This window comes from Gavialis gangeticus, unplaced genomic scaffold (genome assembly GCF_001723915.1).
Source record: "Gavialis gangeticus isolate Ggan-Ray unplaced genomic scaffold, GavGan_comp1, whole genome shotgun sequence".
Lineage (NCBI taxonomy): Eukaryota > Metazoa > Chordata > Crocodylia > Gavialidae > Gavialis > Gavialis gangeticus.
In genome coordinates this window covers 16732059-16759635 of record NW_017728994.1, presented here as the reverse complement: position 1 = coordinate 16759635, position 27577 = coordinate 16732059, and the positions used below count along the sequence as shown (strand labels likewise).

The window sequence follows — 27577 nt, the reverse complement described above, 5'->3', positions numbered from 1 at the left end:
ATACTGGCAAAACTGTGCTTTTTGACTGGCATATCTCTGTGGGGGGGGGGGGTATATGGATAATAACCAATACTAATAACATACATCTGGTAAAAGTTGTATCCACATACAAAGTGCTTTTGTGTAAAGTGCTTCTAGTGTAGATAGGCCTCAGTTTCCCCATAGTGTAACGTGCTTCTAGTGTAGAAAAGCCTCAGTTTCCCCTCTGAGCAATCTCTCTAAGGCTAGGAACAAACACTGCATTTGGCCTGGGACCAGTTGTGCCTGTGTTTGTCCCAGAACTGGCTTGTATGTATACTGCTATTCTGGGTTTAGTGAGTAGCTGAATGCACTGCCACTTTTCTGCCTTTGATTCAATGATGCAGTCCCAGGACAACCATTCAGATGTACTTCATGATGTCCCAGGACAAATTTCTTATGCTGTGACCCTTTCTAAGGCTTGACCCAGCACAGCAGACATGGATGTCTAAATGTTATATCACTTTGTCCTGGGAGAAAATGTTTTTGCCTGAACAAATGTAATCTCTGTTTGTAGCCTAAGTGAGAAATTACCACCTGGACTCCAGTTTGAAGAATTGTTGATGGTCTCAGTAGAGAGGTCAAGATGGCTCCACTTTTACTAGACCCTTAAGACATTTAGTGTGACTAGATAGTTCTCCATATTTTCATCCCATATTCTCCTTCCTGTGGACAGCTGCCTTCAGAGGCCTTTTGACATGACAGTCATACTCCAGGCAGGGAAGCACTCCATTAGCAGCTTCCAGAGCTAGTCAGCACTTTTCAAGAAATGGACCATAAAAACTTCATGTCGGAAGAGTTGACCCTTTACAGAGAAATTTTATTATCAAAGCACTTGGAGATCCTTACCAAGATCAGAGATCTGTGTTACTAGACACTGTACAAGCACATAGACCATTCCAGCAGTGCACTTTTGAGATTTGTTAATGGTTTTACCCCACAGAAGATAACAGAAAATAGATGTGAAGGCTTTGATCTATGTTCTTTAATCAGCTTGTTCCTATAGTTTTATTTCCTCCTATTAGTTTTCAGGACCTTGGGGGAAGCCTTGTTTTTACACTATTGATGCCTGCATAGAACACACATGAGTGTGAATTTAGTTATGGTTTTGCCTGGCAAGCTTAAGTCTCAGATTCTTTCTATGAAGTGCGGTGACTTCTGTTCTTTTGTGCTTCCTTTTAGATTCTGTTTGCGTTAAGAACTCATGCAGATGTGATGTTCCATCTCAAATGAGCTATAATAAATGTAGCTGGTATAAGCTGAACTTTTTATGTATGTCATAAATGTTGCTTCTTAATAACTCCACTAATACAGCACCCCTCCTGGCAGCATTTCAATTATCTACTGATAAACTACTGTTTAGATACTAACTCAGCTGGCTCAAGAGGGAGAAGTGGGTCACAAAGAGCTATCAAGAGAATGGCAGCTTTTATAACCAGCTGAACAGGAAACTCCCAGCTGCCTGGAGTTCTGGGAGGCACGATGCAGTAGCTTGGAGGTGAGCAATAGTGCACTGTTTTCCATTTTCAAAGCACGTTGCAGAAACTAATTAACCTTTTCAGTGCCCTGGTGAGGTAAGTAAATTTGTCCCAGATTGGCAAGTACAGAAACAGAGGCAGGAAGATTACATGACCTTGAGGCTGGTCTTAGTTTCTAACATATGAAACCCTTTGGGGAGAGTATTTTATAGTATGGCACTTATATTGCATATTATATACTGTATATTAAGGTTGTATTTATAAATAATTCAGTAAAGGTTAATAGATTATTATATGGCTAATCAGTTTTTCCTATTGCTTATAGAGACCAACGTATCAATTGGTTTCTTACAACCATGGCTTTTAGCTGGAGTTGGTCAAAATTTTTCCATTATTTTATTAAAATGGAAAATTTGAACAAATAACATATTTTAAAGAACGTGCTTGCTTTCCTCAAATTTTCAATACATTTCAGAGATGTTTCCTTAAAATGTATTGGCTTTTGGCAGGTTGGGGGCTAAGATAGCTTCATTGCCAAAATATGAAGCATTTGTGAATTGCTTCATTTTGATGATTTTTTTCTGAAAATATTATTGAAGATGAAAAAGTTTGTATTTAAATTTCCTGGTGGCATGGGAGGATGATGTTTTGCTGGCTAACTTCACTTATAAATCTTATATAGTACTGTGTGATTGAGTGGTTATAACCATCTATAACACAAAGTTTTCATGTCTGTAACATGCTTTATAACGCATTGGTTAATCATTTATAAATTGCCAGAAGTCATGGGTTTGAGGTCTGAATTGTTGAGTAATAAATACTCATTGGATTGTGAGAGACAGGAGGTTATGTCTCTGCAGCCTTTTCAGACACTATAGTTTATACCTTCCTTTTTTCTAATGTATTTGGATGTCATTTTCCAAATCAGCGTCGAGTCCTGTGTAGTTTTGCATGAACCTTGTTCAATATTTTAAAAGAAAACACTCAAACAAGCTACTCCTCCATTTATAAATAATGCCACTTGAAAAGCATGCGATCTCATTAGAAGACTTCTTCAATCTTGAGTGTTAAAGGACAAAAATAAATGTCATTTCATCCAGGATTATCCCATAGTAGATGAAACCACATCGCATTAATAGCTGTTTACATAATCCCTAAAACCTTGTGCGGGCAAATTCTGCACACAGAATCACAAAAGGCGATGTAAACATGAGATTCGATTTATCTTGAGAAGTGGGTCTCAACTCGAATTGGAACAGAAGTTTGAAAAAAAAATTGAATTGTTACTTGTTCCTTTTGATTACAAAGGAATTTGTGAATTGTGAATGCCCTTCTGGAAAAGGGATTTTTAGTTTTTGAATGATTCTGTAAATCCCTTCTCAAATTGCTATCTGCTGGCTGTTAGCCAGCTAGTTCAGTAAACAAGCTGGATTGATTATCCAAAACAGTTTTTTTTCTGGTTTTGGGACATATGGTGTCACATAATTCACCTTTCTAAATTCTGTCACATTGTGTGCATTTTACCCACTGTTTTAAGGAAGAAGGAAACTGCAGTATTTAATGTATAGGTACAGTAAACTGGTTAACAGTAAAAAAAATCAAACAAATAGAAACACTTGGACTGGAATCCATAAGCAAGAACTAGACAAAAATATGGCACTGAGTATATGAAAACTTAATGGAGAACCTCAGAGCATCTTGTAAGCAACAGGCAAATGGTATAGGTAGCATTTTTCTTTTACAAGTAAATAAACTGAAGCACGTAGGTGTTGAACCACTTATTCAGCACACCCGTGGCAGTGCAGTGCCAGAACTCAGAAATCTGGCTCTAATAGCCTCACTTTACCCCAAAGGTTTTAACTTTGACCTTTCAGGTGGTCGCATTTATAGGAAATTGGAAGGAAAATCTCATCCCCCCTGCCTTCCCCCCTCATCCATATCTAAAATAATTTGAGAAAAAAAAACATTTTATGATAATAGCTGTCCCTTCTTAAAACATAAATCTAAACAGTAAACATGACGAAGAGGTGTGAGGGGTTTGGGTGGGATGGAGACTGAATGGAAAATTTTCTGGTGTGGTGTGTTGCAATTTCTGTATGTGAACCTAGCTGAACCTTCAAGCTGGGATTCAAATATGTCTGGCAGATGTCTTCTGCTGATGTTGGAAACAGAAGTAAAGCAATATCAGTGTGAAGTTTTACAGTAAATAATCCCCAGTTGCCATTAGTGTTTATTGAGGGGCAAACTGGAAAATAAATCTGTGCCTAAAGAAAGCTATGTTATCAACTGGCATGATTTCATCATTAGTCCTGTGATAGTCAATGTTTTATTTAAAGTTCCAGTTCCTGGAATAAAAAGACTCAATTTTAATTTAAAGGAAACAAATATATTGCCCACTCCCTCCACAAATTTTCTGCCGTCCTGGTTCTTGAGAAATATTTGCAGCTGTGACTTGGTAACATCCTCAGTGCTCAAAAACCAATTTTTATAGTCATTTCATGAGGGGCAGTTAAGACTTATTTCTGATGTTTCATCAGTGTTAATGTGGTCACTTTAACCAGATTTTGAAGTGATAGACCCTTTATGTGCTGACATGCTTGGTATTTTAAAGGAAACATCTTGGACAGTAAAATAATAATAATAAAAAAAATGACTTGTCCAAAAGTGTATTCTTAATAGAGCTCTTTAGAGACACTTAGTGAGATATACTGTGCTGTCCATTGAGAAGTGGCCAATCAAGGACTTGCAAAAAGTATAAAACTTAGAATAATTTAAAGATGCTTCAACCCTGAAACCGACAGACATGCAAACCTATTAAACCTATTTAAAGCCTCTTAGAATGGTTCAAAGGTGAACTCGGAAAATCAAGTATTGTTTTTGAAATGGTTCACTGTGAACCAGTGCAGTGATATGCGTGGGCACCAAGCATTCCATGACACAGATCTGGTTGGTCCTTCAGGCATCCCACACTGCATCATTCCTTACCCCACACTGCTGCAGTTGGTTGCTCTGGTACACAGTGGGCACATTTACATGTGTCTGTTACTGCAGAGCAATACACTCTGGAGCGCTGGAGCAATAAACTCTGTACATGCACCTGGGATTGCAACACACTGAGCCAGGGCAGAGCAGCTCTGGTTGGTAGGGAGTCCAGGGTGTCAGCCTGTCAGCCCAGGACTTCTCCCCTGGCTCAACATACTGTGGAGGGGCTGGCTGGGACATGAGGGTACTTTAGTGTGGGGCTAGCCAGCAGGCAGCCCCTGCACTGAAGTACCTTCGTGCCTGGGGCAGCATCTACACGTGCACTGCTGCGTTTTTTACTCTGCAGGAGGATAATACTTTTATAGTGCCAGCCAGAACTCTACTGGCCCCTTTATTTCTCTTTTGTTGGCATTTTCATCAATGAGATCCCTTACACTGCTCAATCAGTCAGAGCTATTTTTCTAACGACTAGCTGTGTCCTCACTCCCTGCTTGACTGCATCTGCTCATCACGTGCTTCATCCCATGGAAACTGAAAAGCATGGATCCAAGCAGTCCTATCCCCAAAATATGGGTGCCCCCCACTGCAAGGCATGCTGAACTGGGTCCTCAGTCCCACCCACAGGTGCTGGAGCCACAGCATGTCACGCAATTGTGAACAAGTTCCTAAACAGTGATATTTTGGAACTATTCAATTGTTATGTGCATCCGCTGACACTAAGCAGTCATAATAGCTCCCTGCTCACACTCTATTCTGCCAGCTTCAGTACATCTTCTGTCTACTTTTCCAACAATCACCTTGGTATCTCCTTGTATACCATCTCAATGAATGGAATGCCCTTACTAATCTGCCAAACTACTGTCCTTTTCTTATTTCAGACTCTTCTAAAGCTCCATCATGCTGCCTGTAAGACCTAAATTGGATGATAATAGCAGAGACATGTACTTGAGAATAATAATAAAGAAAGGAGGAGAAATATTATTTTATTGCTACGTAGTGTAAGCTAATGTAGGTTGCTGCACACTTTGCTATATTACTTCTATATTTTCTCCTTTTCTATTATCATTTGTCTTTGTACTTTGATATTTGGAGAATATCTGCCATAGTATTTTATGAGTCATACCAAAAAAGAGTAATATTTTTGTTTGCAGGATGGACTCTTAATTAGTGGGATAGTGACAGGTTTCTTTCTTTCTGCTATTAAAATGAGTTAAAATCTTGTTTACTCTAAACAGTCTAGCTACTCTATTCTAGCTACCCTAAGCATTCTTTTAATGAAATCCTTTACAGCTTTTAAAATCTATGTGGTGTGTGTGTGTGTGTGTGTGTGTGTGTGTGTGTGTGTATACACACACACACACACACTACATAGTAAGTGGCTTGAGAACAGACCTGTAAACCAAGTACAGTAGAATTCTGCTGTCATATATTATGTCTCACATCTCTTGTTCAGACATATGCTGGCTATAGACAAATTGCTTAACCTCTTTCTACTAAGTTCACTGTTATTGCATGTGGGCACCAAAGTCTAAGGACATGTCAGATTATGCCACTCATTAATTTTCTCCTATATGTGTGTGTTTCTCTCTGTCTGCAAAATGGGAAAAGATAGTACTTATCTGCTTGCCTCTCAGTGGGATTGGTAAGGATTAGTTATGTCTCTACAATAGTGCATAAGTGGTAAGTATTATTACAAAGAACAAGATGTGCAATTACACTGGAGGGGCAGCAAGCTGCGGGTGTCTTGTTACACTTGCATGGCAGACCAGCTGGCTGATGAGGTATCCTGACCTGTGCAGTTAAACCAGATTTTAGCACAGTTGGCTCATTTATGACCAGTCTGATTTCTCAAGTCAGGATGTCTGTTTTCTAAAGGTGGCATAAGATACTGGAATATAAATAGCAGCCATCTAGTTTGTACTTCTTTCACTCTTCAGTACCTTCCTTTGAGTGTTGTAAATGCCTTGCACCTGTAAATGATTATACTCACTAGAAAGCTTTCCTTTCAACAGTGAGAGTCTTGATGCCCCATTCATTTGTTTCTCACATGGTAGTCTTCTTTCCTCTATCCACCATCTACGCATGGAATGTACTCCCAAATAAGACAGTCCTCCGTATACCCACTGTGTTCATATCCTTCTTATGGACTCAGTTCTTCCGCACTGCCAACAAAAAGTAAATCAATACTAACAATCCCATTTTCTTTCTTTTATGGGCTTCCCCATGCATCCTATTGACTTGGAGTCGGTCTTGCTGAGATCACAAGGTGAAGGGGCTGCCTGCATTTTTTCTCTTGTATGCTATTGATCATCCTGTCAACATTAAACCATTAAATAACAGTATTGACCCCTTTTGGGACACTGTACCCCACTTTGTGTGGATATTTAAGGCCACATTTTTTAAAGGTACCCTGGTTAGTTCTGAGAATGATATGAAGCCTGAAGTTAGGACTAGTTTCTCTTCACTTGAGCACAATGTATGTTTTAAGGCAGCAGTTGACAACTACTTTCCACTGGTTGGCCAGAATGACCTAGTTTGGGTGTGAGGTGGGCCAGTACTAGGACCCAGCTGCTGCTGCCACCACCACTTTTCCCTGCCACTTCGCTGCAGTGCAGCATGGGCAAAACCCTCTATTGCTGGAGACTGCTGACCTTTCTCCCCCCCTCACTCTGGGCTCATTGTCTGGATCATTTGGTCACCAGGTTGTAGACTGCTGGCACCTGCTTTAAGGCCCTTGAAGTTACAGTGACTGCTGACGTTATTGAAGATGAGTGATAAGAAAGAGGATTTTCCCATTAAGGTCTATTAACAAGGATTTAAACAAGTGGCAGCAAAATCACCTCATGTTAGATCAAAATGTCAGGGTCATTGTCAGAAAGTTTAACGATAATCATGATTATTTTGGTGGTTTACCTTAAGGAAAATTGGACAGATTTTAAAAGCTGTGCAGTGTGTTTAGATGTTTGACTTCCTTTCACATTAAGGGGGGATTCCTAAATAGTTTTGGATTGTATTTGTTTATCAGCTCTATCTAGTAATCATCATGCCTGATAAACTAACATGCAATCATGGTGTGAACAAACAGCATTTATTACACAAATGTAGGGTTGTATAATAAAGTTAATCTAATGTCCAAAATGTAGGTCTTCCTTTTTTAAAATAAAAAGTTATTTTTGTTGAAAGTTTTCTGTTTTTGTGTGGCCAGTTTGCCACCATTAAAGGGGCCTTACTTTCAAAAGCAGGACTACCCTTTGTATCTTAATATATGCTTGTGCCTGAAAGCTTGCAAATAAAGTTTTTTTTTGAAAAAATCTAGTTGATCTAATAAAAGCTATCACCTCTACCATGAGTTCTGATTCCTTTTGCCTCTAGACCAATATGGCTACAACCTGGATATCTTAATATGCGGCACTCAAAATCATTAGGCCCAATTGAAAATGTTTTGATATAGTTGCTCCTAATATAAGGATTCCTCTGAGGCCTTTCCACATAAGAACCTAGCGATAAAGCCTGTGATGAATTCACTGGATGAGTATCACTGTTACCATGCAGTCTTGAGTTGACTGTAGCACAGATGATGAAAAAGTGATTAGAATTTTTTTTAACGGTTTTGTTCAATAGAAATGTTAAAAGATATATAATCCTTGTTTATGGGCTGATCCTATCAATATTTAATAGTAGACAACACCCAAAGTATAGGCTGGCAGGATCAGACCCTGAGGATATTAGTAATGCACAATTTTTGTGCCCTATTCTGTGGGTGTTACTGTTTGTGGCTAGAACATTGTGCAGCACTTTAAATTTAACTCATGTCACTTAAGTGTTCAGCACTGGGATTAGATTGTGTATCTAAATCTCCTACAGATTGACCTGGAAATGTATCCAATAGTTATGTAAGAACAACATACTAGAGATTGAGGTGAGGAGCATTTATCTCCACTAATAAAGAATGGACCCACATTTCATCTGTATGAAAGCCATGATTTATAGTCTTAATCTGTCTTGGGTGGATTAATCTGTTTATCCTGCCATTTGTTGGTGTACTTTTATATGTATTAAAAATAACTGTTTAGGAGTATTTTATAGATTTTCAGATAAGGGAAGACTCTTCCTGAAAATGTGTATTCTGTTAAACAGTTAATGCTGAAACCAATTCATATTTCTGTAGGCCACATGGAGAAAATGTGGTGATTATTGTCTTTCCTTGATACCATCCCTTTTGGAAGCCTGTTCCTGTGTTGTTTCACACGTTAAACATTTGGAACACAAAGTTTGATCCAAAGGTGACTGAAGTCAACGGGAATCTGTGCACTGATTTTAATGAGTCTTTGGGGTGAAGAAGGTATAAGAACAGATACACTCTGAAAATTCTTGTTTATATACAGGGGGAAGCTACTCTTTAAAATGCCGAAAATACACCAGAATAAAATGGTTTCTGAATACAATCCTATTATGTTTTCTGCAAGACTTGAATAATTCTTTATGGCTGCTGCTAAATTTGCCTTTCTCCTTGTAGCTTCCTTCCCTACCTATTAATAATGACACGATGTTGCCCATAAAAAAGTGTCAAGGTAAATATCAGATGCCCTGCATTGATCTAACCGGGTTTTAAATTGGCCCTTATATGTCTGTAATCTTTGTATATCTTGATCTAGGCATTTCTAGAGTGTGGTGTCTAAGTTAAGCACGTAACGTTTAAAAACAATGTCACTTCTATGAAGGATAATATAGCACACCTTTTAATTTGTCTGAAAACACTTACACATCTACATTTTTTCACCTTTTGTTTCCTATTGTGACTTGCTTCTCTTTTATGCTAGCCTTATTAGCTAGTTATTCATTATTTTTATTTATATTAAGGTATTCAAAGGCCCTGATCAGGATGAAGCCAAGCTCTGCACAAATTAGGAAGACCTAGTTCCCTAAATGTACATGTGACAGGTATTCTGCAGCAAGTGTTGATGCCAAGAATCCCATATGTTTTTGCAGGGAACATTCAGTGATTGGTGTAGGTGACTCGCTTTGTACCTCGGGCAAGTCTCTTAACATCTGTGTGCAATTTCACCATCTATAAAATGGGGATAAATTTTCACATGCCTTGTAAGAGCCTTGAGGATTAATTAGAAAGGAAGGAAGCTCTTTAGGGCAGGGATAGTGTATTACTCTAGTGCAGCTGATAAGTGATCCTGGTTGGTTCCTAGCACTTCCATAATGAACATAATTAGTAATAATCATAAGTAACCACCTTCAGTGCTACTTTGTGTGTACTTCTTTGTGTTATGGTGCCTTCTACTTAGTCCGCTTCCTAATGACACAGGTTGTTTAAGGGGCAGATTTATCTGCACTAGAATAATTTGTGTGTGCCTTCAGTCAGTTCCAAGTTTATGAAGTATATTATGCGATGCTATGTAGTTTTGTTTGTGGGGGGAGAATAGTCTTATCTGTTTACATTTCTACTAAGGAAAGAAGTGTGGGGAAGTTGCTTATCTAGTTTTGAGAGGAGTAAAGGAGTTATCAAATTTCATCCTACCTCAGTACAAGCAGAAGCTCAGTTATATGTGAGTTGAGGCATGGAGGCAGGACAGTTAAGAAGTCTGGCAAAGGCTCCAAAAGCATTACGTCATTCTAGACTCATGCCAAAGGTTGCCCCTGTCAACCTAACTGTAAATGAGTACCTGGTCATTTGGGCTGGGGAGTCGAAGGCAACTGGGTGAGATCCTAGCTGTATTTCTTCCTTAGGTTTGTTGACTACAGGAACAGGTATGCCTTAGCCACTGAGCTCAGCAGGACTCATGACCCTGATGTTCGGAATGAGTGACCTGTGACTACAGTCCTGTTTCCAATCCTGGCTTTGTCAAAAACTCTCTCTGGGCTTGGATTTATCTCTGCCTCAGTTTTTCTTTATGGAGAATGGGGGTTCTAATGCTTATTCACTCCCCTGTGAAGATTAATTAGTAGTTGCAAAGCACTTCAGAAATACTAAGCAGCAGTAGCTGTATAATTATTAGTATTATTACAGCATATTGCATTTTTTCAATAAAGCCTTAAAGAAGGATTTACAAATTGCTGCCTAACTTCATAACTTGGTTCCTATATTTTGTCCAGAAAGAACTGAAAGATTTGCTTTTGGGTCTCATTTTTACAATTTATGAAGTAACTTGTTTTAGCTATAGCACCTAAAACTGTCTTGCATACAGACTTTCTTTAATGGTGGCTGTATCTGTAATTTTATGGATGTAAATCCAAATGTTATTTACTCACAGACTGCGTGTCTTTGCTAACAGCCATTGGTTTTGTGTTTCACGTGGTTTTGTCTTTGATATATAACTGTCTGTACCATAACTCCACATTTGATTAAATGGCATTCATTATAAAACCCCTAATTATAATATCTCTGCTTTATCACACACAAAATGATTGGCTCTCCTGGATAGCAATATGAGAAATAGCTGATGTATTTATACACTCGTTTAAACTCATTGTTAATTTTGCTGGTATTAATTAACATACGGAGCTGAGATAGGGACAATGTACAAGAGACATCTAAAGTCTGCTAAAGACATATAAAGATATCAGTGCTGCCATAGATCCTCCGAACCCAGTGGGAAGACAGATGCGCCAATGTTAGCATCCCTCTGCAAGCAAACACCATAAGTATTAAGGCTACTATCATCTGACATCAACTTTGTTGGGCTGGCCAAGCCATCTGGATGTCCAAATCCAGACTCCCGAAGCAAGTTTTATTCACCCAGCTAAGCCAAGGTGTGTGCTCAAGAGGAGGGCAGAGAAAGCATTGCAGGGACATCCTCAAGGCCAACTTAAAAAACTGCAATATTGATGACACCTCATGGGAGACAATTGCCCAGGACTGCCCCAAATGGAAGAAGAGTCTGCTGTAGGGATCTCAGTACTTTGAAACCTCACAACAACAACAACAGGAGATGGAGAAGCAAAAGCAGTGTGTCATGGACCAAATCAAGAATCCAGCACCACCCACCCCATGCAGAAACACGTCTGAGCTGCAGTAGCATCTGTTGATCCCATATAGACCTCATCAGCCATCTTCAGACACACAGATAAGACTATCATGGAAGGCAATCATCCTTGACTGTGAGGGACTGCAGAAGAAGAATCATTTAATGTGTGCTTCATGCTATGACCTGCAAGTTCAAATCAAGGATCAAGTTATGATTGTGCTAGGTACTGTACCCATATTAAGAAAAGACAGTCCCTTCCTCTGAAACCTTACAGTGTGAATAAAAGCTTACCATTTTAATGGAGCTAAAGATTATACCTATTGATATATATGCCTTGGATAGAGTTACAATGACCCCTACTATATACAGATGAAACACAGCTGGTGTTTTTTGGGGATTAGAAGTAAGTGAGGCTTTGGATGCAGTGGTATCAAGCTCACAGACAATTCCAGTGAGAGTTTCTCTAGAGAAATTACTGCTTATTTGGGTCCAGCATGGACCTAAGACTGTAAAGTAATATATCTGGGCCTTTGAATTCAGCTTTTCTCTCCTAAATTCACATGAATTTGTGTTTAATAATCTGCTTTTAACACACTGATAACAGTAGCAGATAGTTATATAATGTTTTATTGGCATTTGTGGGTTTGTGCCATTTATGAATACTTTGTCTTGCTACGTGCTTGATTGGATCTTACCTAATTGGTGAAGGTTTTTGTAATCTATGAGGCAGTTTTCATTGCAGTGGAAACATGGTAAATGTGTTGCATTTTAAATATAAATTGTATGACAGCAAGAGAGTGAATGAATTATCCCCCTTCTGTGTAACTTGGTGTAATACTAACGAGGTGGCAGTGAAAGGGAAGTGAGAGGAGACCAAAATAGGGTGAAAGTTGGAAGGGAAGAAAAAACACAACTGGAAATCAGTAAGTCAGGTGGGAGAGAGGGGATTCAGAGAAAAGGTTAATGAGGTACTACTGGGGGCTAAGATAACAGAGACAGGTAGAAGTGAGGGGAAAAAATATACAGGAGCAGGACCCAACAGAGATGGGATAATTTACTGAGTAGTGCTGTTGGAGACAATTGAAGTTATATGTGTATAGTGTGTGTCCTTTCATTTTGGTTTGATGATCTAATCTCTTGAGAGGGGTAGTGGCAACACCATCACCATCATTTCCATTAGATGGGCACTGCAGCCTTCCTTTGTGAATGTCCTCCTCCAAGGAGCAGCAGTCAGATCCCAAGAACAGCAGAAATTGCATGACGGTGTCTCCCTTCATAACCCCTTCTGGCCTGGTGTCCAGGCAATTGGGGGTAGTAACTTTTTCAGAACATAAGACTTGAGGTTTCAGAATCAGTTGGGAAGGGAGAGGAAGAGCAGATGCATTGGGTTTCTCTCTTCCTTTAAGGTTAAGTGTGGTCACTCTCTGAGAACAGGAAAGCTCCCTGCATTAATATGGTGTGTATCTATATATGGCATTTTGGTGTCATTTTTATTGTTTTATAATGAAACTCATAGAACCATAGAAGAGCAGGGCTGGAAGGGACTTTCAGAGGTCATCTAGTTTAATCCCCTGTCAGAGGCAGGTTCATTCCTATCCAAACCATCCTATATAAATCCATTATTTAACCTGCTAATAAAACTACATAATCAACCCTGACACAAACACAAGGCATAACACCATAACCTGCCACAAGTAAAGCAAGGGGACAACAGTAGTCAGTGTCCTGCTACTGCAAGGGCTATTAAATTAGGCTCAAGAGATCCAAGGAAGTCAAGTAATTTAGATACTGTTAAGGAAACACAAACACTTGTTTTTTAGTGACCTAATCATCTTTTTTTTTAAGTATCACAAGTGTGTGTGTATGTATGCATGTATGTATTTCCATTACCAACAAAACTTAGATTTTAAAAGGTGGAAAAATTTATACTGAAAAAGTGGCAAATTCAAAATGTCTTGTTTAGGCTGAAGCATTAAGGCTTCTGCTCCAAGTGTATCTGCAGCCTGTGAATCAGAGTTCTGGGCCACTGTTGTGTGTGTTTGTGCCAAGCTCAGTGTCATGTGTCAGTAATTTTGTGGTAGACTGGCAGAGTCTCTGGGTTGAAACCAAGTGTTGGTGGTTGGCAGACTTGGCAGCCAGAATGTCTAAGTGCAGTTGGGTATAAAGGGCCCTTGTGCTCTCTGACAGCACCATGGAAAATTTAGACTGCAAAGAGGTAAGATTATAAATGTGAAATTCTGTTCAAACCTCCCTCTGCATTAGAGTGTAAAGACACCCAGTTTGTTTTAAAAACAGATTAAATATGGGGCTTACCTGCCTTAGTGAAACCTGATCCATACAGGATTTTACAGAAGACAGCAGGATTTTACTTTTGGGACTAGGTAATGCTTTGGGTTAGTTTTCCTCCCTCGGTTACTCTTAGACAAACAACAGTCAGAAGAATTTCTACTTGTGCATTCTCTGCTATAGTTTAATAGCTACTTGCTAAGTACTGTTATCTGGGGAAAACCCTGTGCTGTTTTCTCACATTGTGTGAGGTAAAATTAGTGATATAATTAATAATTCATTTTCAGGCATGCAGGATACAGTGTAGAATTGGATCCAATTGCACTACAGTACCATATGTGAAGAAGCAAGCAGCTCACTTACTGCATTTCACTAGCTAATAGATTCCCCTTTTCCCACTTTATTTTATTATTGTTAATTACTTGAAGAGACCAGAAAAGGAGGGCTCCAACCCCTAATAGCTTAGGTGCATTGTAAAATAAGTTTCCCACTTGGGCTGATATCCTCTAGATACTAACATAAAACAGGTGCTCTGAAACAGCCATTCCTAGAATTTATCTTCCAATATTTACATTAAGTATGCTGCTACATGTTTATGATATACTGACTGTGAATAAAAAATACTCAGGTTGACAATACCACTTTACAGCAAATAGGAATTTGACCTAAATTCTTTATTAACGTCTCATCTTTTATGTTCTTGACATCAAACTTCAGGGTTAAATGCTATATGATAGAATTACAAATCCTTTCCATTGCTTTAAACTATCTTTGAATAAGCAGTAACATACCTTTAAAAATCCAAATGCTGTGGCAGACATACATGCAAATCCTTTCAAGCTACAGTACAGCGAAAAATAAAATGACCTCGTGGGTAAAGTTATGGATTTATTCACATTTTGACTACACAAAAATGAAAGCACACCGTGCCAGTGCTGTTGGTGCCCTTGAGAGACTTCAAAAATAGGCTGACAAGTAAACATATCCATCAATTACCCAAATATTGAATGGATAGGTAAATATAATAAAAAGTAAATGTCCTCTCACGTTACTGCTATCCAGCACCATTCACATCTCTGTGGGTCTTAACCAGTTACAAGGTACCATCACTCGTTACATTAGTCAAGTCTGCCAAAGTAGTTCACCAGTCTATTACTTCAAAAATTCTTAGCTTGTTCCTTGTTCATGAATTACTTACAGATGATGTTTTCATCCTTTCCTTGCAGAAGAGCTAATCTTGGAGGAATATCACTTTACTGGGTTAGATACAAATCTTATTGGACCCATCTCTCTTTTTTCCCCCTCACTCTATCTGGGAATGTGTAAGTATTACAAAAGGTTGGGTAGTTTTTGTCCCAGTAGTACACTGCTTGTGGCTTTAAAAATGATGCCTGCTTATGATTCTGCCATCTGCAGGAGCCTATCATAAAGTTACTGTATTGATCTGTCACTAGCTCTGTCTTGTCTGCCAAATGAAAAATAGCTTAAACTCATAACCTGGGCCAGCAGTTTTTTTTATTGTAAGCCAGACAAAAATGCCATTCATCTTCTCTGCTGAAGTGTTCTTTTCACAGCTTGCCAGCACAAACACACTGTTATCCTTAGTCAGGGCTAATTAGCTAATAATTTAATGCAACCGAGACAGGAGTCTTAGTTTAATTTAGCAGTAAGGGGATATACAGTAACTTTTAAACGATGAAGTGCTTTTTTAATACTTGATCATGTTAACAGGACTTGTCCCAGGTTTACATTCTAGGTTTAAGTTTGATTTCCTCGGCACTAAAGAATAATGGCCTTGTTAGAATGGCTAAGATTGGTTGTCAGTTTAGATTTTATAGGAAAAACAAAAGACGGATGGTGAATTGGTGCCTGTAGCCTTGAGTTCCTGGTTAGTAAGTAACACTTGAGCTTTATGATCGCTTATTGAGTGAAATCAAATATTAGATTGATTTGGTTTGGTCTTGAGAACCCAGTGGCTTGAACACAGCCAAGCACACTAATTTTATTATCTCTCTTAAAAAGAGGGGACTTCACCTATCCTCATCTTTAATGTCTAATGTTAATTTTAATGATGACTTGGTTTGTGGCCTAAATTGAGGCGTTATAACTCCTTAAAAAATGTGGGTTTCCAGTGTAAAAATAACAGTATGTTTATGAACCCAGAAACTTCTAATGCATGCCAGTGCTGAAAGCATAGGGTTTGTTTAATCTCCCCATAAATACGTATCATGCATGTAGATTTCCACAAGATCTGTTTGTATATTCATATTTTGGAGTTAAATTTAGATAATCTGGAATGTGGAGAAAGACTGACGTTTTGGTCCAGATATGCAGCAGTATGCAAGGACCTATTAACACACCCCTAGAAGTTAGGACACAAATATGGCTTTTATGTTCCTGTTCTTTTGGAATGATCCAGCCCTTCATTAAAAGCAAAGGGGGAAAAAGAAGAGAGAGTCCAGAATATTTTACTGGACACTGCTTCTTGTGGTTCCCAGGGTTTCATTCAGTAACTGGGATATCTGGCATCATCTGCTGTGCTGGCTAAGGACATGAGGAAAAGGGATGGAGTAGCTGGTGATATGAAAACTATTCTGATGGATCTATAGGACTCTCCCTTCTGCAGAAGATGGATTTTCAGGGATTGAGAGATGCTAGTTTTTTAGGGCATCTTTATTCTGCAGAGCTGACTTAGGACAGGGCAGGATACCACTATTTCCATGATTGTTTTGGTATATTTATTCTGCTTATACTACAGCACTGAGAACATAACAACAGGGACAGAAGAAAGGATTTCCCTTACCTATTTGTGTAGCAAATGGATATCTACCACTGTCCTATTTGAAAGACGGCTCCTTATTTGCAGCTTTGTATTCTGCATACTGTATGAAGTTAATAGAGGCCACAGTTATTTTCTACATTTGAGCTGTAATGATGCTAAGGCCCATGAATTGATTTTCTATTTCTTAATTTGCTCCTTCAACAATTAAGGCAGTATATGTGGAGTGTTTTCCTTTATTTTATAAGTATTGACCTTTTCATTTTCTGGAGTAAGACTGGAAACCCTGATTTCTGCTTGTGGTAGAAACTGTAGGGCTAGGTACAGACATTCAAAAAGCCCATGGTGGGATCAGTCTCAGTGACACAGTTTTCTGGAAGCAGTGTAGTTTACATAGGTAGTAAACAAAACACATTGGCCCTTTGGTGGGTGGGCAGGAGGAGGGTTTGGGGACGGGACAAATCTTAGACCGGCTTCTGCCTTTTTTAAACCAGTTGGTGTGTGCTGAACTTATGTTCTCTTACAGGTATAGACTGGTTTTTGTGTGCCAAAATTCTGGTCTGTTACCAGTATTAGACTGGTTTCTGACTACTTATATTAGTAAAAATGCAATGTCTGTACCTGGCCTAGGAGAACACTTGCATGTAGTTTTAAGTCTGGGAACATATCATCTCTGAACCCATCCCAAAAGTGATCACAATGTCAAACATTTAATTTTTTGATGATTAACACCTGCCCCTGTAAATGGGAATTTACCAGTCAGATTGAAGAACTTCTTTGCTAATATATTGTTTAAATACATTGATTGTAACTAGAATAGTAGGATAAATACACCAGTTGGGGCAATTGCATCCATCCTTACCAGAGAATTGCAGTAACATTTCACACTGCAGCTTTCTTTGAAGATCAGTGTATTCTGATACAGTATCTAACTTCTCCAGTGTATTTTGCAAATGGTTTTGGCTTTTCTTAGGCCATGGACAGGTGTTTGTTTCTATTAGTAAAAATTTCTCTGAAATTCTTACCAGTAGAAAAATAATCCAGGAGCTGACGTGTACACGCATTCCAGCCTTCTGACTGGAGAGCTCTACATTTAAGTTCTTCAGCCAGGGACACTAGAAGGCTGCTTCCTGGTCTAACCCTACCCCTAGGGGAGCCTGTTAGTTTGAGAGCCCATCCTCTCCCCCATCCTTGCTCAGGAAGAGGGCAGGTAGTCAATCGGCAGTTGGCAGCAGCTGCCGCTGACATCTCCAGCCCCTGGACAATGCACTCCATCCTGCCATTCACTTGATATATGGTGGCGGGGGAGAGGGGGAATCATTCATCTGAGCCAGGAGCCTTCCAGTTCCTCCTGCAGGAGAGTAGCCCCCAGTCTGTTCGCTGCTCTGGGTACAACCTGAAGGCATACAGTGGCAGGGAACTTCTCCCATAGCAGCAGGGCTCCCTTAGCCTAGGGAATCTTGCTATCTTGGCACAGCTGCCTGATGCTGTCATATTCTGGGTCACCAAAAGAGTGTGGGGAGAGGGCAGGAAACATTTTCCCTTGGGACAACTTTCTTGGAGCACCAGGAGTTGATTGGTAGGACAAGAGAGGGTGGATTTCCCCATGCAGGGCTCTCTGACAGCTCACCATTAGCCAGGCTGTCAGGGAGCCAGTCTTCTCCCTCCCTCACTTACCCTTGGAAGAATGGAGGATGAGCGGAGGACTGGGATACTTGGGGGTCTTCCACACAGGAGAGAGCTGGCCATTCAAGTTATATCATGGGGAGGGAAATTTTCTTGCAGAAGAGCATCTATGGAGCACTCTCTCTTGAACATCTGTGCAGCTCTCTGTGCCAAGAGAGAGGCTTTTCTCGCAGCACAAATGTAATACCTGTCCGTGACTAGTCTAGTTTCTTTTTGGCTAAGGTAAGACAGTCAAAAAGCCTGAGGTTGAATCGATTCAGTTTTTGCAGGTTAGTCTAAGCTGCATATGTTGAACCAATAAGCAAGTGGGGATACTTTCACTTTTGATTCCAGAAATGCAGCCACATGCCTGCAGTGGCGCAGGCCAGAAGCCAAAGGGTGGTTGAGCATGCCTCCCTGCTGGAACAGATATCTTGAGCCAAGGCTAGCCTGCCCACCCTGCAAAGTATCCTGGGATGCTGGGGGACTGTGAGTTAACTTGAATCTAGAGGAGAGCTGGACAGAAGTTCAATAAACCAGTTTAACCTAAATCACTTAAGTCTGATACTACATCCATCCAGGTTTATCTTAAACCTGTTTTGGTCATTTTGAAAGGGGTTTACATGCACTGAGCCTCTGTTGTGTTACAGATTTGAACCAGTTTCTGATTGCTTATACTGGTTTATGTGTAATTTATGTTCCTAGCCTTTGTGTGCAATACACACCAGCTATTGAATGATGGCTTTGGGCTTTATTTGTTTGTTTTTAATAAAGCAGAAAAACTAAAGCTTTCTTTAATCCTTTTTTTTTTTTAAAGATCCTCAGTAACAAATGCAACTGATTTCAGGACTGTACTCCATCTGTCTAGGAAAGAAAAATACATTAGTAGTCCACACATGAGCAACTTATTAGTTTATTTGGTGTGTGCAGTATGGTGATTCAAGACTGATTTAAAATATTCATCCACAATTACTGGTGCATCACAGTTCAAAGTGCTGCAAATCTGTGGGTTTGACTGAGAAATTTAAAGAAAATAGCTGCAAATTGATTATGTGTGTAATTAATGAAACATTTCATTCTTATGTAAATATTTAATGCTTGGGTATTTTTTGCTTTCCTTTTTCTCACCATCTCCCCCCTTTATATGTTTGTTTACTTAGATGGCGAGTGTGTGTTTGTGTGATTCATGTATATGTGCATCTGTGCATGGTGTGAAGCAGGAATGCCTTTGGGAGGAAGAATTCATTTCTTGAAAACATGCCACAGCTGAACTGTTGCTTTGCTGCTTTATGGTCTGAGCTGTGAGGTGCAAAGGAGTATTGACTTTGATTGAATTCAGTGTGAATTGGAAGTTTGGGGAGCTTATGGCGAGGGACAGACAGTTTATTACGCAAAAACCATTTTGCATGATCAGAAACTGGTTTAAACCTGTAACAGAGCAGATGTTCAGTGCACATAAACCAGTTGAAAATGGCTGAAACCAGTTTGAGATAAACCTGGTTGACTATCAGTCTTAACTGATTTGGGTCAAACTGGTTTATGTAACATCTGTCCTAGACCCCTTACTGGTTTATGATAAACCAGAGACCCTTAGCATCCTGGCATGCTCTCTGGGCTAAGCTCTCTGCTCCACAGCAGAGCTGGCCCCTCTCCTCTGCTCCCTAGCCAGAGCAGAGACTTGCAGGCACAGAGCATCTGCCTGATTTCTCCCTGCTGAACAGGCATTATTCCCCCCCCTCCCCTCTGCCTTACACAGACACCTCAGCATTAGCTAACAGACCACGTGTTGGCTATGGTTGGTGCTGTGGGAGAGACAGGCAATCAGGCTTTTTGGAGCTAATCAACAGGTAGCTTAATGTCCTTCCTTGGAAGATCTTCTTAAAGATCTCCATTGGTCAATGGAGAGAGGCTTTGTTTTCTTAATGGGTTGATAAACACTGAGTTAGGTGTGATAAGCAATCCCTGCTCGGCTGCTTGGTGGCGGGGAATAATCAGAGCATCCTGCCGGGGCCTGGCCATGCCCACCTTTAACTCAGACCTGTAGAAAGGAAGGGAGGGCTTCTCTAGCACCTCCTGGCTTCTAGCCTGAGCCACTGCAGACAAGCCTGAACTTCTGGGATGTCTGTCTGATTACAAAATGGATTTAGCCTAGTCAGGTTAGACTAACCTGCAAAGAATGAATCAATTCAGGCTCAGGCTTTTTGAATGATTGTCAAGCCTCTTGTGCTAAAGAAGAAATAAACAATAATATAGATAAAATCTACAGGTGAGTGTGAGAAGTGAGGGTGTTTGGAAAAAAGTGTAGATTTTTTTTTTTTTTTTTTTAAGTGTCAGAGAAATGAATTGAGTTTTGCAATCCCTCTCAGTAGCAGAGTTTAGGAAGGGCCTGCAGTAAAACCTGAAAGATCCTGAGGCAAACTTCAGCTTGTTTTGAAATGGCTGTCTTTCAGTTCAGATGTCTACAGTGGATGCAAATTTTGCAACGTTCTGTTTTTGGCTTCCTCTGTTGTTGATGGTCTAGAATTTCAGCATGGGCAGGCTGACAGGGTTTGTCATTAGGGAAGGCCCTGGATCCTATCCTTAAGCCCTCCCAGTAGATCAAAAAACCAAGATCCAGGGCTACCAGTTTGGTAGTACTTATATAGCTGCTTATTTGATAAATCAGTGAGTAGAATTCTGAAGATCATTTGTTATAACTGAATAAATTGGAGGGAAGAAGGAAAAAAAAATTCCTTTCTGCTTCTAGCCATTAAACCCCTGGATAAGAAGGCTTTTCCTTTGAGGCATGACTGTGTTACTAGTGCTTTTTCAGTGCTAGATGTCGGTGACATTAACCCAGCATAAAGGGTTTGGATCTGTAGAATCAAGTAAGATTATCAGCTTTTATCCCACTTAGGTCCTGATGCTACAGCTTTTGCTTGTTACTTTCTAGAAACAGTAGGACTATTCATGTAAGTAAGAGCTGCAAAATCCGACCTTTTGCTTTTATTGTCTCTGCGCTATGCATGTTGTATGTATAGAACGAGCGGCAGAAGAAGGTGAGTACCATAATTTTCAATGCCTTCTGATAACTAACCCAAAGTTGCAGATAAGCACACTGAAATTAAAAAGTAGGTTATGGACGTAAGTAGTGTTTGGAGGTGATTGTGTGAGATATCTAGTTTCATAGTTAGGCATTCAGTCTTATATGACAAGGCCACGATGTACGATAGAAGAATTGGCTAAAACCAGTTATATTTGTATATGTAATGAGTGGAATTGGTTAGCAACAAAATGGGGTATCATAATTTTGTTTTTCTTCTGTCAATGAGGGCTTGTTTTTACCAAAGCAGTCTCCAATACCCTGCCTGGCATACTCTGCATTCAAATCTTTTTTTTTTCTCTTGAACTGGTGACATCAACTCTCCTTGAATGTAAAAGGAAGGTAATTTAGGGAATGAAAAATTTACCTTTTTTTTTTTTAAATGCTGACTTCATAGAGGAGGGTTTCTTGAACAGAGAAGCTAAACTTCAAGATTTCTTTCACATGGAGAAAGAAGAGAAGGGGACAGTGTTGTGTCTGTTTCTGTCTAGAAATTTGAGACTTTATTAAAAGGTTTTTATACTGTACTTTGTTTTTGAAAATTAATTAGTTCATATTGTTGATTAGTTTTGGAAAACTTTGTTACAAGAAACACGCAAGAATAGTGGAGTTGAAACTTTCTAGCAAATGACCAGTCTCCTCTTACCATTCCCTTTTGGCAAAAATTAAAAAATAAATTCCCATTTTCATTTTGATAATCCTCTGTTCTCCTGTCCTTCATGACACATGAACACATGCCTTTTTTTCTCCCTTGGAACGAAGTGACAGCTTTTTTCCTGACCAAAATGAGATGAGAGAGATATCTATATATCTCTTGAGAGAGAGATATAAACAAGCAAACTTAAAAAGGAATCAAATGAAAAAAGACCTATATTTATTTTTTATTTTTTCAGTAGTTTTCATGGTGCACACTTCCCTGTTTCAATCAGTTCTAATAAAACACAGTAACAAGATATATTATTTATATAGGAAACCTATTCATCTTGTTCTTTCATTGCCTTTGAGTAGAGATCCCATACACACAGGATTTTTTGTTAGAAAAGTTGTTTCTGCCAGACTCAAAATAAGGTGGTAGGTTTACTAGACTCAACAAATAATAAGTTTAGTAGACTTGGAGTGCTATATTTTGAAGTTTCTTACAACCCACAATTAAAATTACTTTAGTGTAGATTCAGCTTGCTGACTGTGATTGATTTTTCTGAAGAAAAAGACTTGGACTGGACTCTTTTGCTAAATCAATTGGTCTTTTTTCCCAAAATGCACTGGATATATTTTACATTTTAAATTTAAAAAAAACCAAGAACCCCCACCCAAGGCATACTTATTAAATGTTAAATTAAAAGTACACTACATACTTTTTGAATAGTAATAATTTTGATGCCAATGCTATGCTGGTACTGTTTCACCGGAGATAAATGAATGGTTAAAACAAGCATGTCCGTGTCTAATCTTGCCTTAGTGTATTCTTGTTTGAGAATTAAATTTAAAGCACACTACTTGGGGTGCGTTAACTGCTGTATGTGGCAATAATCTACTTTAGGAGCAACTGAGAGATTCTCTCTCCTCCCCTGCCTTCTTGTATGTAGCCTTGTATGTGTCTTCATGCATATTGCTTTCTTTCCAGCTCATCTTGCTTATGCCTATTCCCTCAGCAATAATAGCTGCTGAACTAGCTGGTGACACCTACATTATTAGTCTTTTCGCTTTGAGTGTAATTTTAAGAGAGAACTCCAATCTACAGGTTATTTTGTATCTAATCCACACAGGGAAAGTACAGAGAGTCAGTAACTTTTACTCTGCAAACACATCTAGAGTATACATGTTAGCCCTACACAGAAAGAACTAGTTATAACAGAAGCAGAGCCCCATTTGTAGCTACAAACCACTTCTATCATTACGCTGGAGTGGGTGATTGTTTAAGGGCGTATATCTACAGCAGTGTGTAGGAGGGGAAGAGTTCATTTAAATCAGAAACATAAAATAGACAAAAAAGGTTGCTATGGAGATGACAGCAGGATGGCCTCTAATAATGGGATATAGCAAGAGCTCTCCAGGGTGTAGGTTCAAATTTAGCCAGGGTTTACAGGGCCTGCTATCTAAGGCTCCTAGGTCAGCATCAGAGCATTCTCCACAAAAACGTGTGCTTCTGTTGACCAGGTGTAGGTCCCTTAAAAATGATCCTTTGAAGTGGTGATTTGTACATGGCATATTGAGCTCTTTAAGCTGGAAAACCAGGGTTTTGATTCATCTGCTTTTGGGGGTATGTCTGCTCTGCATGTTGCAGTTCAGTGATAACTGAGCTAGTCTAAATAAGGTAGTTTGGGTACCAAAAGCAGTCTAGCCCCAGTAAAGAGACCTCTGTACAGGCTAATTAACCATATTTCTCAGTTGGGTTAATTAACCCATACTGAGCTCTGTGCTTTTGCTTCAAGTAGTCAAGCTAGCTCATTCAGTTACTTCACAGCATGGGGCAAAAGGACAGGTTTCAAAAGCTCACATCTTTAATAAAAGTCTCTTTGCTGAGCAGGCCAGGAGTTGGTAGCTTGCAGAATTCTGGGTATTTTGAGAAGCTGAAGGAGGCTACCTTCCCTTCTGAGAGTGGCGGGGCTCTTTATGTGGAGAAGTATAAGTATTTATGATTTTCCATGTAGTTTTCCATTCCCTTACAATTACCAAATGTCAAAGAATCATGTTAAAATTGCATTATTAAACATTAAAGTCAGGAAGTTATGAAGTCAAGACTGCATGCGCTTGCCAGAAAACCCAGTCCATGGTTACATGCTGTTTCTCAAATAATATGATATTGTATGCAATTTTTCATTGTTACTGGTTGTATCTATTATATTGCCTGCTTTAAATTTAGCATCGAGCTTTTTATGATTTTTATTTTTATTTTTTATAAAGTAGATGTAAGAAACCAACCAAACAAAAAAACTTGTTTTTGCCAGTATTTACAGGTCATGTTAAAAAAGTGAACCTTTTATTAGCAACTGAAAAACCAAATTTACGGCTTTAAACCAAGAAAAGCCTGGAAAAATTGGAGGAAAATTCAGATTATCACCAGATTTCTGAGTGGGCAAAATATAAATCCTGATGTCATCTTAATCTAGGCAGATGGCCCATTAAAGTCATTCAGAGTAAAAAGTACATGGCGAGCTGTTTTAAACAACATGCCACAGATTTAATGTGAAACAAGGCATATATGATGGCATGTACAAATCATATAAATATACAGCCAAGCAAGCTAGCTTCATAATCACAGAGTCCTTGTGTGAATTGCACCTACAGAACCTTATGCTGCTGTTTAAGAAATTATATAGTGCATGGCTGCTGACTAAGCCATGCACTGCCCGCAGGGCATTGCTCTGCTTGGAGGAGGGGCACAGAGTTACACTTCCTGAGTAGAAGCTCAAGGAGACAGACGGTTTCTGGGTCTCACCAGTACACAGCAGCAGGAACCTGGAAACTGCAGGAAAATCAGCATTCTGCCCCTGTAAAGGCAGTCAGATCTGTTGGTTGATGTATGAGGAGCTATTTTCCTGCCTTCTGTAAGGTGCAGTGGGGATGCTGCTTACGCTGGGAATTGTCTGTTGTTCTGGGAACATGCAAAGGGATACTGTGCTCCCTGCTGCCCAGGGAAACAAATGGGAAGTGTGGGGAGTCTAATAGAATAGTCCATGCACTTTGAGCATTCTGGCATTTATTTTAAGCAAAAGTATGTGCTGAAACAGTTAAATCATATGAACTATATATCTCAATTATCTCTTTACTGACACTTAAGAACATGCTGGAGTAGTCTTATGTTTCTCTTGTTATTAAAACTAGCAAACACCCTTTTTGGGTAGAAAGTGTTAGTGGTGGCTCTATAAGGGTCCAGTGTACATATGCAGAGTTTAAGTGATGTTGAATGTAACTTGCTCCAAATTTTGCAGTAACAAAATTGCAAACACATTTTAAGCCTATAGGGGGCTCAGTTAACTAACTTATAATAATGCAGCCTGTATAATGAGAAATATATTTAATACTGAAATATACTGTTTTGTAGCTGTTTGTTTATTTTCTGAATATCAGTACTTTGTTTGTGAGTTACCAAGCTTATCTAGGAAGTACTATAGTCCTTGCTGCCGTTATAAAGCACTTATGAGTGAAAAAGTAGAACTTGGGGGCAAACTGAGAAGTTGTTTGTGATTTTAGATGCATTGATAGTGCTTCCTATTTTAAAGGGAATATTGCAAAAAATTGGCATTACCTCTAAAAACCATACTGATTTTTCTAAGGTACTCTGCCATAATTAATACCCCAATTGAAATAGTCACATAGTTAATTATATGCATGTCTTCTTATGAGCAAGGCCTAAAATAGGCCTTTTTCTTGCCAGGGGCTCATGCAAATCCTTATTCCCCAAACCCGTAGTCTCTCTGGGTTTCATTATGCTTGGACTCATCCTCCCTTGAGTTCTACAGCACAAGGGAGGGTGCAACATGGATCACAGCTGCTTATTCTCTGGGCCAGCTGAAGGTGAGAGCTTAAGGGAAGCAATGAGGAATATCTTTGTTCCTCCCCAGTGACATCCCTGGATGATAATGGAAGAAAGTTGCTTGGTTGTGAAGGGATATATTAATAGTCCTGCGTCTAAAGCTGGAAGCTGTAATGTCAGGCACCTGTATGTCAGCTGAAAGGGCATATTTGAGGCTTTTCAAACCCAACGTTGGACCATGTGACTTTCCTGTTTGAAACCAGTCACTAGTTTCCCTGGTTTTCAGTCTCTTGCACATCTTGTTTCATGTTAAACCTCAGCTCATTTATTTCTGCTGCCATCATTTCCCTTTCTCTGCCTCAACTCTCCTGCTTAAGAACCCATTGTGTAGCTTGATCACATTCTTGCCTTCTACCCCTTTGTTTGGAGAGTTCTTGTTCTGTTTCCCACTTTAAAAAACCAACCCTGTTGTGTGAAACTAGACAGTAATCTCCCACAGAGATACATTTAGCACATTTCTCTTTCATTAGTTTTAAATTTAAACTGGTTGCTCTGCATATTTGACTTCTATGCTGTTTAATGGTATTTAAGTTCCCCATTGTTTTCTTGTTGCAGAGTTGCCAAGTACCAAGTGATGAGACTCCAAAAGTAATCAGTTTGGTACTTGTTGTATTTGCCTCTTCCTTATATTCGGGCATTTGCCTCTTGGGTGTACTTTTGTCATTTTCAGATTTTTTGAGACAACCCCGGGGGCTAGACAAATGCAACTTTTTTTCTTTAAATTAATGTTATCAGGATTCTAGGAGCTGAGGCTTTAAGAAAAAATATAAATACTGCAAGGCTCAAATTTCCAAGAGCTGGCAGCACTATTGTTCTCTTCACTTGTCCCCACAACTTCATTAGGCTGGACCCATAGACTGGTTACTAGCCCTTTTTTTCTGTGGTGTAGAGCAGGGTGGTTCTTGTACACTTGTAATGCACCATACATGCCTTATTATAGAAATAATGAAATAAAAATCTTCTTGGATTCTAAACTTTGAGACTTTCATAGCCAAAGATGTATATATTTTTTATTTGCACTCCTTTCTCTGGTTCTGCAGAAGCATCAAGCATAGCCTGTGATTAAACCTAGTTGATGCTTTTGTAACACAGCTGATTTTTTTTGTGCTGTTTGTGCATCTCACACAACAACATAGTTGCAAGAATGTTACAGAAGGTGAGCAAGAGAGTTTGGGATACTGAACTATCAAGTTGCTAACAGTGGGTGCCAGTAGGGATATTGGGTGAAGGCAGCACAGAAGCTATGAATTTGGGCCTGCTGTTAAAAATGGGTGTGGATTGCATTTCAGATTCAGTCATAACAATAAAAATGATAATACTTAGCCTCATCCAGCACTAAAAAAAGGCTGGTGAAAATAACATTAACCCCTTTATAACCCCACTTTATGAATGGAGAAAAAAATACAGAAAAATGATGTGAGTCCTTCAAAATCATGTAACACATTTATGGCAGAGGCTGGAATGGAACCTAGCCCATGACTCTTGTGATACCTGGAACAAATACCTATATCCTATAGGAAGGAAATTAGGTAAATAGCAAAAAACTATAGTAATTTCAGGTTTATATGGGCTAAGTACAGACAGCAAAAAACCTGTGGAATCAAGTCAATCTATGTAGCTTTCTCTAAGCTGTGTAGATTGGACTGTTAGCAAATGCCTACACTGGCCAAGGCCAGAAGGCAGGGGTAGGGCCCTGAGAAAATTGCAATTTTGAAGACTGCACAGAAACCACAATATTCACCCTACACCACAAGTTTTAAAGGTTGCAAGCAT

At 39.3% G+C, this 27577-nt stretch overlaps 1 protein-coding gene across 10 annotated transcripts in view; it reads left to right on the top strand.

Moving 5' to 3' along the window:
* Positions 1-27577, top strand: part of ZMIZ1 (zinc finger MIZ-type containing 1) — a 607902-nt gene that overhangs the window by 201389 nt on the left and 378936 nt on the right. The window contains exon 1 of one of the 10 annotated variants that reach the window (XM_019502345.1): positions 24650-24788. The exons of the other annotated variants lie outside the window; for them this stretch is intronic. The gene's annotated coding sequence lies outside the window, so the exon portion shown is untranslated. Of the gene's footprint in view, positions 1-24649; positions 24789-27577 lie in introns of those variants that run through there. 10 annotated transcript variants of the gene reach the window in all.